This window comes from Hyaena hyaena, unplaced genomic scaffold (genome assembly GCF_003009895.1).
Source record: "Hyaena hyaena isolate Hyena2069 unplaced genomic scaffold, ASM300989v1 scaffold_746, whole genome shotgun sequence".
Taxonomy (NCBI): Eukaryota; Metazoa; Chordata; class Mammalia; order Carnivora; family Hyaenidae; genus Hyaena; species Hyaena hyaena.
In genome coordinates this window covers 266,899-281,178 of record NW_024081371.1, presented here as the reverse complement: position 1 = coordinate 281,178, position 14,280 = coordinate 266,899, and the positions used below count along the sequence as shown (strand labels likewise).

The 14,280-nt window shown below is 38.8% G+C and overlaps 1 non-coding gene across 1 annotated transcript; it reads left to right on the top strand.

The window, feature by feature from the left end:
* Positions 1-220: 220 nt before the first annotated feature.
* Positions 221-322, top strand: LOC120220935. Its single transcript, XR_005525695.1, has one exon. It is a non-coding gene; the product is annotated as a U6 spliceosomal RNA (small nuclear RNA).
* The last annotated feature ends 13,958 nt before the right edge of the window (positions 323-14,280 follow it).

The window sequence follows — 14,280 nt, the reverse complement described above, 5'->3', positions numbered from 1 at the left end:
ACCCCCTTATTTATTGCAGCACTATTCACAATAGCTAAGAGGTAGACACAATCTAAATGTCCATTGACAAATAAATGGATTTTAAAATGTGGCATAACATATAATAGAATACTATTGAGTCTTAAGGGGAAAAAAGAAAGAAATTTTCGGTATTTGACAACTTAGATGTAGCTGGAGGACATGACGCTAATAAGCCAGACACAGAAAGATAAATACTACAGTGCTCACTTCGGCAACACATATACTAAAATTGGAATGATACAGCGAAGATTAGCATGGCCCCTGCACAAGAAAGATAAATACTACATGATTCTATTTATATGAGATAGATAAATTAGTCAAATTCATGAAATCAAAGACTGGATTGGTAGTTACTGGGGGAGGGAAAGGGATAAATGAGGAGTCATTAATCAACAAACATAAAACTTCAGTTATGTATGATGAATACGCTCTACATCTGCTGTACAACATTGTGTCTATATTCAACAGTAATGTATGATACATTTAAATTTGTTAGGTGTATAGATCTCATGTTAAATGTCCTGACAAAAATAAACTGTTTAAAACAGAAAATATGTGTCAGTTTTAAATATTTGAGGTCCTCTAGTAATTCATAGGATGCTTATTATACCATGTAAATAAATATTTTTGACATGTAAGTCTGATCATCTCTCTCATTCTACCCCCAAAGCATTTCAGTGGCTTCCCATTGTTTTTAGTATTAAAGACCAAAATCAGGGGTGCCTGGGTGGTTCAGTTGGTTAAGCATCTGACTTCGGCTGAGGTCATGATCTCATGGTTCATGGGTTCAAGTCCCGCATCCAGCTCTGTGCTGATAGCTCAAAGCCTGGAGTCTACTTCAGATTCTGTGTCTCCTTCTCTCTGCTCACTCCCAGCTCTCTCTCACTCGCTCATTCTCTCTCTCTCTCTCTCACTCTCGCTCTCTCTCACTCTCTCTCTCAAAAATAAATACACATTAAAAAGAAGATTTAAAGACCAAAATCATCTATAGCATGGCCTTTGACACCCTGAATGATCCAGCCCCTGCTTTCCATACTCATGTTGCCTCCAAACACTTGCCCATCCTCACTCTATTTCCACTGCACTAGCCCCCTCTCTCTGTCCCTGCTATCACGGAGTTCTGGCACTTGGCCACTTGATTTAGGGAATTACTCACCCCACCCTTGAACCATATAACTCACTTCTTCCTTCAGACCTCCTCTCATCTCACATCTATTTTATGCTCTAATAACTCCTTGTACTTCCTTCTTTTTTCAGCATTTATCACTGATACCATTTTAAATATATTTGTGTGATCATGTGATTACTCTCTGTTTTCCCAACCCCCCACCCCCAGACTCCACTGCATGAGGGTGGGAGCTTTACAACTGGCTTTACTCACCATGGTTCACCACTGAGTAACAGTGTGCTTGGAATCGAGTAGGTGCTCTATGAAATAAATATTATTTTACCTCGACAAAATAAGTAAACTTGAATTTATGCTCATCACTTGTGACATATGACTTTGCAGGCTCCATATTGGGCAAGTTTCCATACAGGCTGCAGATTTCTACCCTGAGTAAAGATCTCGCCACAGGAATCCAAGGGAGGGCATGGAATACTACCTACATCATTGAACTCTAGTTTCTCTGAGAGGATTTGAAATTACCAAAAGGTTGAGGGAGGGAGCAGAGCCTGAGTGGTTCAGATGGTTAAGCATCTGACTTCAGCTCAGGTCATGATCTCCGGGTCTGTGAATTCAAGCTCTGCATCAGACTCTGTGCTGACAGCTCAGAGCCATGAGCCTGCTTCTGATTCTGTGTCTCCCTCTCTCTCTGCCACTCCCCTGCTCACACTCTCTCTCTCTCAAAAATAAATAAACATTTAAAAAGTAAAATAAATAAATAAATAAATAAATAAATAAAGCAGTGGTGATTTTCCAACTGCACTTTAAAATTACCAAAAGGCTGGGAGAGCCAAGATGTGCCCGAGAAAGACCTGTTAACTGCTCATTCTTCCACAGTTACTCTGCCTTGTGAGTTAATCTCCTTTTACATAATATGAGGATTTCAGACTATCTGACAATATTGATTTATTTTTTGGTCTTTCTGAAAAGAGCCAAATTTTTATGGCTTGGAAATCTTTTTGTTTGTTTGTCTTTCAGCTTAGCATATCTTAACTTCAAACTACATTTAAGTTGGAGAAGCTAAATGCACAAAAAGAGTACACTTGATACATCAATCCCGGGGATATCTCTTCCAGGAATCATGGCATCCTAAGAGTGGAATGGACCTAAGAAAAATCATAACCCATCCCCTTTCATGCTCACAACTCCAAGTCATTCTGTGCCTCTCACTGGCATGTTCCCTGAAGTAAGGGCAATATGTTCCACACACTTTAAGGGAACTTGGAGCAGAACTTTATGCAAGTTCTGTGATGAAAGAGCAAAGAAAGTTGTATCTCTCCACAAAGATCTAGAGAAATAGGAAGGGGTGATCCAGAAAAGGGAGGGTATGTGGGAACGGGACTTGGGGAATGAATAACAGGAAAAGGAAGAACTGGAGAAAATAGTGAAAATAAAAAAACAATAAAAACCAAATTCTGGAAACATGCACAAATTGAGATAGCCCAGGAAATGAGTCAGAAGAGGGTTGGCTTAAAAAAAAAAGTCAACCAAAGAAAAATAAGGAAAATTAGAACGGCTTTGCTGTTTTGTTGTTGTTCTCTTACAAACAGAAGCTTACAATTACTATCCAAGGCAAAACGTAAGAGCTGTTATAATGTACTGTATGTCTGGGGCTGAATTTTTTGGGATAACATACAATAGCCCAAGGATATATGCAAACCAGATAAAAAAATTCAGGATGCAAAATAAAGCATACCTTACATTTGTGTTTAAAGAACTCATACTGAGCAACTAATAATAATTCTTCCAAAATGCTTAAGTTTTCCTTCTCTTCACCAGCTTCCTCACAATGTGTTCACCCACACACACCCTGATGTTAGTGGCACATAAATCAAAACTTCCATAAAAATAAAATAATAACTATATGAGCACAGGAGCTTCCTGATATTTGCAAGACTCCAATCCACATATAGTCCTGGGCCTGACCCACTAACATTAAGAAGCCAATCTTTTCTTAGTTCAGTAATGGGGAAGGTACTACCAGCCTTATTTTACATATGCTCATGCACATCACATACATATGCTCTGTAAACAGCAAGTTGTCCCCAAGAAATTACTTCAGAATTGTCATATGAGATACTGCACAAGGTGTATAAACTCTTCCTGACCACCAATTTGCAACCAGGCAGTGACTAACTATCAAAATATTTGGAAAATCTGGCTCAATGTATTTGTGACCAAAAGCAGTGTAAGGAAAAGATGTGCCATTGCATGGGTGTGACATCTGCAGTAGGGAAACCATCTCTTAGGACAAGAAATTTGTATGCAGTACAGGACACTCTGCACCTGAGGAAGATCTAATGCTCATCAACAATAAAGCAAATAACAGTTACCTCTGAAAAATAAACAAAAACTCTTTGAAAGGGATAGGCTGCAGATCATATAGAATCATCTTACTGAAAAACTGTCAAGAAGGAGACACAGTAACTCCCTTTCTTCCAAAGACTAACTCCCTGGGAGGGGCTCCCAGAGCAGTCTTCAAGTCTGTTGACTTGTTTTTTCAAGCTGTTAATGTAACTTGCAGCTACGTTGGTTTGTTTTGTTGTTGTGACATGGTCTCCATAGATGTGCATTGAAATTGTGCCCAGCTGCACTGAAGCCAAGAACCATGCAATCTGGAGGTTGTGCAAGCAAGATTACAAGGCTCCAAGGTATCCACTGCCTGCGCTGCTCATCTCTTCGGCTTACCTCGAAGCTTGGCTTTCCGGCTGGGGCAACGAATGCTGCCCTGGGACCAGATCCAAATTCTTTAAGGTAGCAACTACATTTGCCGAGAAGTAAAGCTTTATATTGATGTAAGGGCCTTATTTGCATGTCTAGGGAATGGTCAGCGACAATTTTTAAACTGGTCAGGACCAGTTTTAGGACCAGATTGTTTTCAGTTGCCCCTCTTTCTTTTGGTATACAGCCTAATTTGACCATTTTTATTCCTCTATGGAGTCCATTATCCTCATACTTTCTTTATCTCCTGTCTCTCTCAAAAAATAACTTGAACAGCTCATTTATATGAGACTGAGTAAATAAAAATATAGGACATCCTGTTAAATTTTAATTTCATATAAACAACAAATAATTTTTAGTATGACTATATCCTATGCAACATTTGGAACATACTTATACTAAAATTAACATTGTTTATTTGAAATTCAAATTTAACTGGTTGTCCCATATTTAATGTAGCAACCCTATATTAAAGAGTAAATGACTCATGATGTCTTTACTTCTACCAAAGGTATTGACTTAATTTTAACTCTGGGTCAAAGTCCCACAGCTTAAACCAGTTAATAATTAGGATATTTTTAACAACAAACTAGAAGAAAAATATGTGATATATGGTAAGCAATCATTTACTATGCCTAGCCATAAGGAGTATTTTTCTAAATTGGAAAAAATTGTAATCCAGAGACAGAAAGTAGAGTATGATTCTTACCCTCTTGGATTAAGGCTACTGGTCAACATTTAATTCAAATCAATGTGATTACTTTTGTTCATTGGTGCTCTATTCTTCTATGATTCAAAGATACAAGCTCCTCCCCCAAAGTATCTATTCTCATAGCATCTCCAGTGGTGGCATTAGCTGAGTAATCTAGGCTTCAGCTCATACTCCATCAACAAAGTTGTTTGTTTTTTTTTTAATTTCTGAGAGAGAGAGAGAGAGAGAGAGAGACAGCAGGGGAGAGTTAGAGAGAGAGGGAGACACAGAATCTGAAACAGGCTCCAGGCTCTGAGCTGGCTGTCAGCACAGAGCCCGACTGTGGGGCTGGAACCCATGCACCGTGAGATCATGACCTGAGCTGAGGTCGGACGCTTAACCAACTGAGCCACCTAGGCGCCCCTCAACAAAGATTTTTTACATGTCATGTCAATTGAAAAAGCTAAGTATGAAATATGTACTCTTTAAGTCCTCAGAAAGCCTATAGTTAGGGTAAGGGAAAGGGAAGAGTTGAGAAAAGAATGGTAATCAAAGAGCAAATAGGAGGAGAATGGAGAGTAAAATAAAGAAAATTGAGTCAGTCTAAAAAATGTAAATAAGGGACACCTGGCCGGCTCAGTTGGACAGCATGTGACTCTTGATCTTAGGATCATGAGTTTGATCCCCATGTTGGGTATAGAGATTACATAAATAAATGTTTTAAAAACATAAATAAATAAACAAACAAATAAATAAAAATTTAAAAATGTAAATTAAAGGAGTGAAGAGGACACCTGGGCCAACCCAATCACCTGGAATAGGTGGTCACTTAGTGGTAGGAGTTAAGGACCTCTAAGAAGAACCCTAGAGATGAGCTCCTTCAGCATCTACTCCAGCTTTCTTCTGGAAAACCCTCCTATGTATTACAGAGGCTGGTGAACTAAAGTCTGATTTTTTCCATGCTTCCTAGTAACTAGGGTTCGGGTACGATGCAGGCTCCATCATGAGATTCCCTTTCAGAATGTGAATCGAGACTGAGTGAAACAAGAGAGAGGCTGGACATGAGGCCTTGTTCTGCTGCTGCAGATGGAGTGTTAACTCCCCTGTTTAGCAGAAGTGGCTTCCTAACCACCGCTTCTCCATTTGACAGGCAGAGTCCAGATCAAGGCAAGCACAGCAATTCCTTTGACGGCTCAGTTGTGGTGTGGCTTTGGGATTCATTTCTGGAAGCTCACCAGCCTAGAGTCTGTTTCTTCAGTCCACAGACTAGTCTGTAGAACATTGAATACCCTGTCATTAATACATTTCAGCTTAAGCTAGCTAGAGTGGGGTCTGTTCTCGGCAACTGAACACTAACTGATAAAAGCTGCCGCTCTCAAAATATCTTTTTTCTCTCGCCTAATGGTTCTTAAATGGGGATGACTGTGTCCCCTGCCTAGAGGATTCTTGGCAGTGTTTGGAGACATTTTGGTTATAACAACTGAAAGGCAAGGATACTATTGCCATCTAGTCAGGAGAGGCCAGAGATGCTGCCAGACATCCAGCAATGCACAGGGCACCCCCTCTCCCTCCACACACACAAAAAAGAACTATCTAGTCCAAACTGTCAATAATGCTGAGACTGAGAAACCCTTTCTAGCCCACAATCCCATTTGAAAATTTATTATTAAAAGTCAACATTTGCAATATTTTCATTTAAAAAATCCCTCTTACACAATGCAAATACCCCTCAAAAAATTACAGGTAAATTTTTGCTCCCTCACAATATAGTATTAAAAACCATATTCTCTTTGTTCTATGATTTACATGAGTTTCACAGTTTAATATTTCTGAAAGCATGTCATGCCCTATAATGTACTTTTAATGTGGTGATATTTTTTCTTGCTCTCTTTTCTTTTTTAATAAAAAAGCTGTTATTAAATCTATGGTATATGTTAGAAGTTTACATGTCATGTCTATTGACAAAGCTGAGTATGAAATATATACTCTTCAAGGACTCAGAAAACCTATAGTTAGGGTCAGGGAAAGGGAAAAGTTGTGAAAAGAACAGTAATCAAAGAGGAAATAAAGAAGAGAATGGAATAAGAGAAAGAATAAAATTAACTGTATCTAAAAAAATGTAAACAGGGAGTAAGAAGACATGTAGGCTGACTGCAATTACCTAGAATAGGTGGTTGCCTAGTGGAGTTCCTGTCTAGCTCCTGAAATCAAGGAAATAGGATAATTTAAGCAGGTACTTTCTTGAGGGCGAGTTTGGCAAATGCACATGGAGGAGAAACACTGACAGTGGGCAAAGGGCACCTATTTTCAACCCCGGCTGCACAATAGAATCGCTGCAGCGTTTTTCATTGCTTTGGGTGTCAGGCCCAGACATCAGTATTTTTTCAATGCTGTTGGCAACCAGAGTCAAGAACCACTAATTGAGAGCATCTTGAAAAATTTGGACCCCTGAAGATGGACTAAAGGGAGGAAATGGGGTATCACTGTGAGAAAAGAAAAGCAAAAAATGATGGCACATAACCAGAAAGACTGCAGAAATGTACCTTTCTGCCCAGGACCAGACCTGGTTACTATCACTGGGCAATTTGCTAGTACTCCAGGCTTATAGCCCTTGAGTAACTTTCATGCACAATTTGGGGCCCCCCAAAATGTCACAACTAGAGAATTTAACGAATAATGGATCCTGAAAGGAAAAGGAAGATGCTCTTATCTACTCCAAATTTAGCACATATTCAGAAGCAAGATATATCTTATAAATACATTTTCTTTACCTTATAAACATTTCACTCCCCTACAAAGTCTAGCTCCTGTCTTGAATGAAGAGGTGTTCCGTAAAGATGGGCTAAAGTGAATTAAATCTACTCCCTAAGTGCTACTGACATAAAATGTATAGAGAAGAAATATAAGCTCCTTTATAAAAGGAGAGCAGGGGCACCTGGATGGTTCAGTCAGCTAAGTGTCAGACTTTGGCTCAGGTCATGATCTCATGATCTGTGAGCTCAATTCCTCTGTAGGGCTCTGTGCTGACAAGCTCAGAGCCTGGAGCCTGATTCAGATTCTGTGTCTCCCTCTCTCTCTGTCCTCCCCCATTCGTGCTCTGTCTCTCGAAGGTGAAAAAACATTTTAAAAGTTTTTCTTTAAAGGAGAGCAAAAATTCAAGAGCAATCAGTAAGGGGAGACAAAGGAACTACCTCATTTTAACCAGTTCCTTTCTCCACAAGTGGGAAGAGACCTACACTGGTCCAAATAAATATTGCCTCAGAAATTTGCTACCACTGCCTGCCCAACATCCCTGCTATTTCTTTGCTAACTTTTTAAAGTCTAAGTTGACACAATCAATTCTACTGTTTCCCCAGTTGCCTCAAGACCCAGAGGACAAACTTCTAAAGATGTTGCATAAGATCCTGAAGCTATACTGTTACACCCAAAGTGGGTGTTTAGGTGACATGGCATGATACCGCGGAGGGAGTTGTTTCAAGCAGTAGAGTCTGAAACCTTCATCTATCTTTTCAGAAACAATGGCTTGCATCATTCCAGCAGAGTCCGTTTTTTCTTGCTTTACATTTATTTATTCAGAGACTTCTAAATATATGCTGGTCTGTTGAAACAGCCTCTGGGCCCAAGTACAATAAAAACATTAATTAAAACACATGGTTAGAAACACCCAGCAGTGAGCCTGGAACAGCATCAAATGAGCTTTGCCATTTAAGTGTCAGTCAAAGAAGATAAAGCCACCTCTGGGTGACCTGTACCATGTGCCCCCTGGCTTTTTTGTGAATTCCTGACCAGCTGATGCTGAGGTGGGAGCTCTCTGTCAATAGATGGCCACATCCAATTATTGCATTTCTCTACTGACCCCTGATTTGGCACAGTCTCTGCCTGTCTCTCCTTTCATTCTGCAATGAACTAATGAGAAATTCACAGAATTCTTGAATTTGGCAGAGATCTGGGCATGGGAGCCTTACATAACTCTTGGGCTTTGGCAGGGCAGGACCCAAAGGGCTGGGTGCCCTCTGCTGAAATGTGCCCTGCACTTTGTGGGCAGGGTAACTCTCTCCCTGAGACAGTCTACCGGTTGGTTCTGACTGTGAGCACTTCTGAATACAGAAGCAGAAGCCAAATTAACACAGAATACCCAAGTGTCAAAGGGAATTCCATAGGGGGTACCATGGATTTCAGATAGTCAGTACTATCAAATTTGGGGAGGACCTATAAGTAATAAGCCTTCACTCCCATGTGACATAGAAAATTCCCTCAATTCCAAATGTGTTTACACAGCTAATTAGGCTTGAAAATTTTGAATCTAGAACACTCCTGTTAAGAAGATCTTGTTATATGCAGACATGTTCTATCAAGGGTGCATACCCAGTGAGGGATGCCATCAATGGGCAATATGACTTTATTAAAAAGTTCTACCCTTTTCTTAAAGTAAAGGCAAGTAAAATAAAAGCAAAAGATCTTGGCTTCCTTCTTTTCTGTATGATTTTCTCACAAATCTCCCATCTTAGAAAAACAAGAAAAGAAATTTGAAAGAAAACAATAGCAGATCAATGCTAGGTAGGAATAGTATTTCAGAAGTGGTGAGAATATATTTGTTGTTCCACTGGATCGTGTATTATTCATTTCTCTCTTTTTTTTTCTTTAGTGACCAATGTGCCCATATCTTATGACAAAGAGGTCACCACCATAGAAGACAAAACTGCTTTTTATCATACATCTGGACCAAATTACATCTTTGGAACCCCTTCTCAATTAGCCATGGTGTTTTTCACAATTTTGCGATTTCGTCATGTGCTGCCTGCTACTACATTCTGAAGTGCCAGGCTGGTACCTAAGAGGAAAAATAACATTTTCCTTCACTTTTAACCCACATTCTGACTTCTCATGCTAAATTCAATCCCTGGCTAATTAGTTCAAGAGCAAGCAACTTTAACCAAGATTTGGTATTACTTTCCTGTTTCTGAGAGCCGGGCTTTCCCTGAATGTAGCTCTCTTGTTACCCTTTGCATTTTAAATAAGCCATTTTGGAGCAAGGCTCTTGTTTTTTCTTTAATATATGCACCCCTCGGGGCTGCACTGAAGCTTGTGATGGCTCTCTGCCGGCAGTCGGGGCAACAGAATGTCTACAAGATCCAGCTTTTTCCAGCAGTTGGCATCCACTGTGCAGCCCCAGCTGAATAGGAAGATTGCAAGTCAATTTCCTCACAAATTCAGGGTCCCTGATATTCTAGCATAGAGTCCTAAATCTTGCTTAGGCTCTTCCATTTTGTTTGCTTTAAACATGCACTAACATTTCCCTGATTATTAGTTCCTGAAGTAATAAAGTATTTCACAGATGTCAATTTTTCAGATAACTAAAGATTTATTAATGTAAAAGTTTGGTAGATTCTCTCTAAGATGTTAAGTAGTTCTCTTGGGTCTCAAACAAGTTATGTGAAATGTATTGTACTTTGCCTTGATGATATAGGGTCATCTTTAAACTCTCAGTAATAAAACAATAAGAGATGCATAGGATTATTTGCCCCTACATTAAATAGGCCACTACACTTTCTTGGTTACTTTCGCAAATGTTTATATCTTTATTTCTACATCTTTCCATATATGAAAATTCAGGGTTACTTTGCACTGATGTTCATGTCAGCCTCTAGAAGCAAACTTTGAGTTTATTGCTTCCAGTATGCAGATGACTGGAAAGCCTAACAAGTTTGTTGAAATAACATCTATGTTAAAAGTAAATTAGCTCTGGATGATATTCTAAACATTGGCCCTCTCATAAATGCAAAAGCATCAGTATATGAGTGTGCAGCATCTATTCTGGTTGCTCAAAGTCCTTTGAGCCCTTAATCAGCTCTTCTTCTGCATCTTATGGCAGAGAGATTACTTGTCCTCAGGTATTGCACAGTCAAGCTAGTGTAGCAGTCAGCAACCAATTTGTTTGCTCTCAGAATTTTTTTCCTTCCCATTCCTCTCCTCCCTTTATCCTTCTGATCCCTGCTTTGAGCCATTTCAGTGAGTATTAAATTATCCAGCATAAGGGAAGAAATCATAAAGGAAAGAGCAAAATATTTTAAACCATACAAATTGAACTCTGATTTTGGGAGGGGAGGAGTAGGAGTTAAGGGGTTTGTGGGAATAAAATGAAAGTACATTGAAAGGAAAGATTTTACTTTGCCTCTCATCCAAATGGAAGCATGAAGGTTGATTATACTCACAAAGGCACCTGCCACTCATATGTGGCCACTTCCCCATTTATAAAATCTCAAACTTTTTGATAAATTCTCAATGTCTATTTGAAATGCCTGTCCAAGATGACCCACACAAAGTTGACTTGGAACGTAAAAAGGGCTGACACCCAAAAAAAAGGTAAATATTAGTATTCAACACCACGCTCTGTGATGTTGGCACTGGTTGGGGATAGGGTGAACAATTCATCCTCTTTGCCAAGGACCAACCTAGTTTGGAAACCCAATCTCTCATTCCTAGAAAACCTTCTTGATACTAGGCAAATTGGGACCTTGGGTCACCCTAGGGAGGGATTGTCCATTAAAAATCTCTCATGTTTTCCCCCTGGTGGTCAGTTTTACCTTTAGAGCAAAATTTTTAATTTTTACATCTAGCATTTCCAACAATTCAAAGACTCCTTTTCCTTTCTCCTTCCACCTAGTCAGGATAATTCTTTCCTAGTAACATCTTTACCACCAATCTCTTTTCTTACTGCCACTAACTTGGACTTGATCCCCTAATCCTGGGGTATTGCAAAACTTCCATGAAGTCTCCCCATCTTTACTCCAATGTGCATGCCCCTCTCAGATGATTTTTTCAAAACTCTGTTTCTCAAAAGGTTCAGTTGAAATCCTACCTCCTCCATTAAGTCTGATATTTTCCCTGGAAGGACAATAAGTGTGACCAGGGAGGGAGAAACGAGTATCAGAAGTGTCAGCTGTTCAGCACTGGTTGGGGTGCTATTGGCCCAATTTAGGCTATCACCTCCCAGAAGCAACTAAGGAACACAATTAATCCAGGCTGCAAAGGGAAGAGACAGGCAAAGCACAGAGGTCAGTAATCCAGAAAAGGTGGTCTGCATCATTCACCAAGCCACAGAAGCCTAGTCACAGACACAAAACCCAGTGTCTGTGTGGATATCCAAGAGCCAGGGTGTGCTTCTAGCACACTAGAAGCAAGAGGGGCATGCCCAGCATGTCCCTAGGGGAACAGACTTTGCCCCACAATCAGTTCAAGGCAGGACAGGTTACAAGAGAAATAGAAAGGGAATTTTAGTAACAGGAGCTGCCTGTCCCATCCTTTCTGCAGTTATCAGGTTCTAATTTGGAAAGTGGGTAATATTTTAATGTATGGATTCCTTAAGTGCAAAGACTACATCTTATAATTATCTGTATTCCCCACATCTATCACAATATGTAGTCAGTAAATATTTGATTTAAGTAATAATAATAAAACACATTCCCAAGTTCCAAAGACCACATGCGTAGGAATCGTGAGAAGGTTACAGAGACTCCACTTCTTTTCAGAAAGGCTGGAAGTCATATGCCTGGTTGGAGTTTAAGATGCACTAATCAGCAAGCACAGAATGGACACAAATCCTCTCTTTTCTCTTTTTAAAATGTCAGAACAAAGCATCAACCCTCATACTTCTTTTTTTATCTTAGTTTAAACCCTAAGTACAAAAAATAATAATAAAAATAAAACTTTCACCAAGACTACAAACCTACCCCCCAACCCAAAATATCTTTATGTTTTCATGCCATAATGTTTATTAGTATTTGAAGTTCAACCAGAGGGAATGAAAAGTTGGTCTCATTCAGTTTCTCAACTTGAAAGTTTTCAGTAAACATACTAAATCACTTCTGGAGCAAATGTTGTGACATGTTCATGCTGAGAATCCCTTTAATATAGTCAAGTCTTAAAAAGACTTTCCTGAGGGGCGTCTGGGTGGCTTAGTTGGTTAAGCATCCAACTTTCGCTTGGGTCATGATCTCGCAGTTCGTGGGTTCGAGCCCCGCGTCGGGCTCTGTGCTGACTGCCAGCTCAGAGCCTGGAGCCTATTTCAGAGTCTGTGTCTCCCTCTCTCTCTGACCCTCCCCTGCTCATGCTGTCTCTCTCTCTCTCCTAGAAATAAATTTAAAAATATATAAAAAAATTAAAAAAAAGACTTTGCTGAGAATATATTTTTCACCCAAAAGCATTTAGCAAAAATAGATCCAAGTTAAGCCTATTGTGTTAGCTTTATAAATGTAATCACTTCCTTTATTCACTGATTTATGAAGTCTCTGGAATAAAGAGAGAAAAGAAGTGATAGTTAAGATTTACAAGTAATGTACTATTGGAAATGCCTCGGATGAAAGCCTTGTTTTAAGTGCCAGAGTAAATATCTACAACTGTAAAAGAGGACTAAAACTGTATTTTGTATTCTATCAAAAAAAATCAGGTGTAATTTTGGACAGTTACTGGAGAAAATAAAAAAGGAAGTCTTCAAAATGAATCTCTAATAAGAATCTGCATGATATATGTAATGTTGGAAATACTATTTACCTAAAGAAAGTGACTCCCCTAAGCTTCCTAAGTCATGTAAGCCATGATTTCTCAATCTTAGCACCATTGACATTTTGGACAACAATTCCAAATTTTCCAATCAGAAAAGCAAAGATCAGAGAATTGAAAAGACCTGAGTTAGATCCCAGTGTTACTAGTCTTAAATATGTGACTTTTGTTCATTTACTCTGTTGTACTCATTTAGAATAGGTATAATAATTTTACCTCAAGGGACAACTAACATAATTATGTAAGATAAAGTACATATAGTGAGAAAAACAAATCAGATCGCTTGAACTCCCTCTCCAAGAGAAATGGAATTCTAACCACAAGTGCAGTACCTACCCAAATTAACCTCTCTCCTTCAAATGAGAAAGATCTCAAATCACTGCAGACCTAAAACAAAGTGCCAACAACATCCTACACCAACAATTATTATGCAAAAAAATGGAAGAATTAATATCCAAAATATATAAAGAACGTATACAACTCAACACTCAAAAAAACAAATAATCCAATTAAAAATGGGCAGAAGACATGAACAGATATTTCTTCAAAGAAGGCATACAAATGGTTAACAGACACATGAAAAGATGTTCAACATTATTCATCATCAGGGAAATGTAAATCAAAACCACAATGAGATATTACTTCATACCTGTCAGAATGAATAAAATCAAAAAACCAGAAACAATAAGTGTTGGTGAAGATGTAAAAGAAAAGGAACACTCGTGCACTCTGGGTGGGAATGAAAACTGGTGCAGCCACTGTTTTCCATACTGTGGAAAACAGTATGGAAGTTCCTCAAAAAATTAGAAATAGAATGACCATATGATTCAGTAACTCCACTACTGAATATTTACCCAAAGAATAAAAAAATAGTAATTTGAAAAAATACATGCACCTCCATGTTTATTGCAACAGTATTTACAATTGTCAAAGTATGGAAGCAACTTAAGTGTCCATCGATAGATGAATGGATAAAGAAAGGTAAAAAAATAGATATACAATGGAATATTACTCAGCCATAAAAAATAAAATAAAATCTTGCCATTTGCAACATGGATGGGTCTAGAGGGTATAATGCTAAGAGAAATAAGTCAGTCATAGAAAGACAAATATAATATTATCT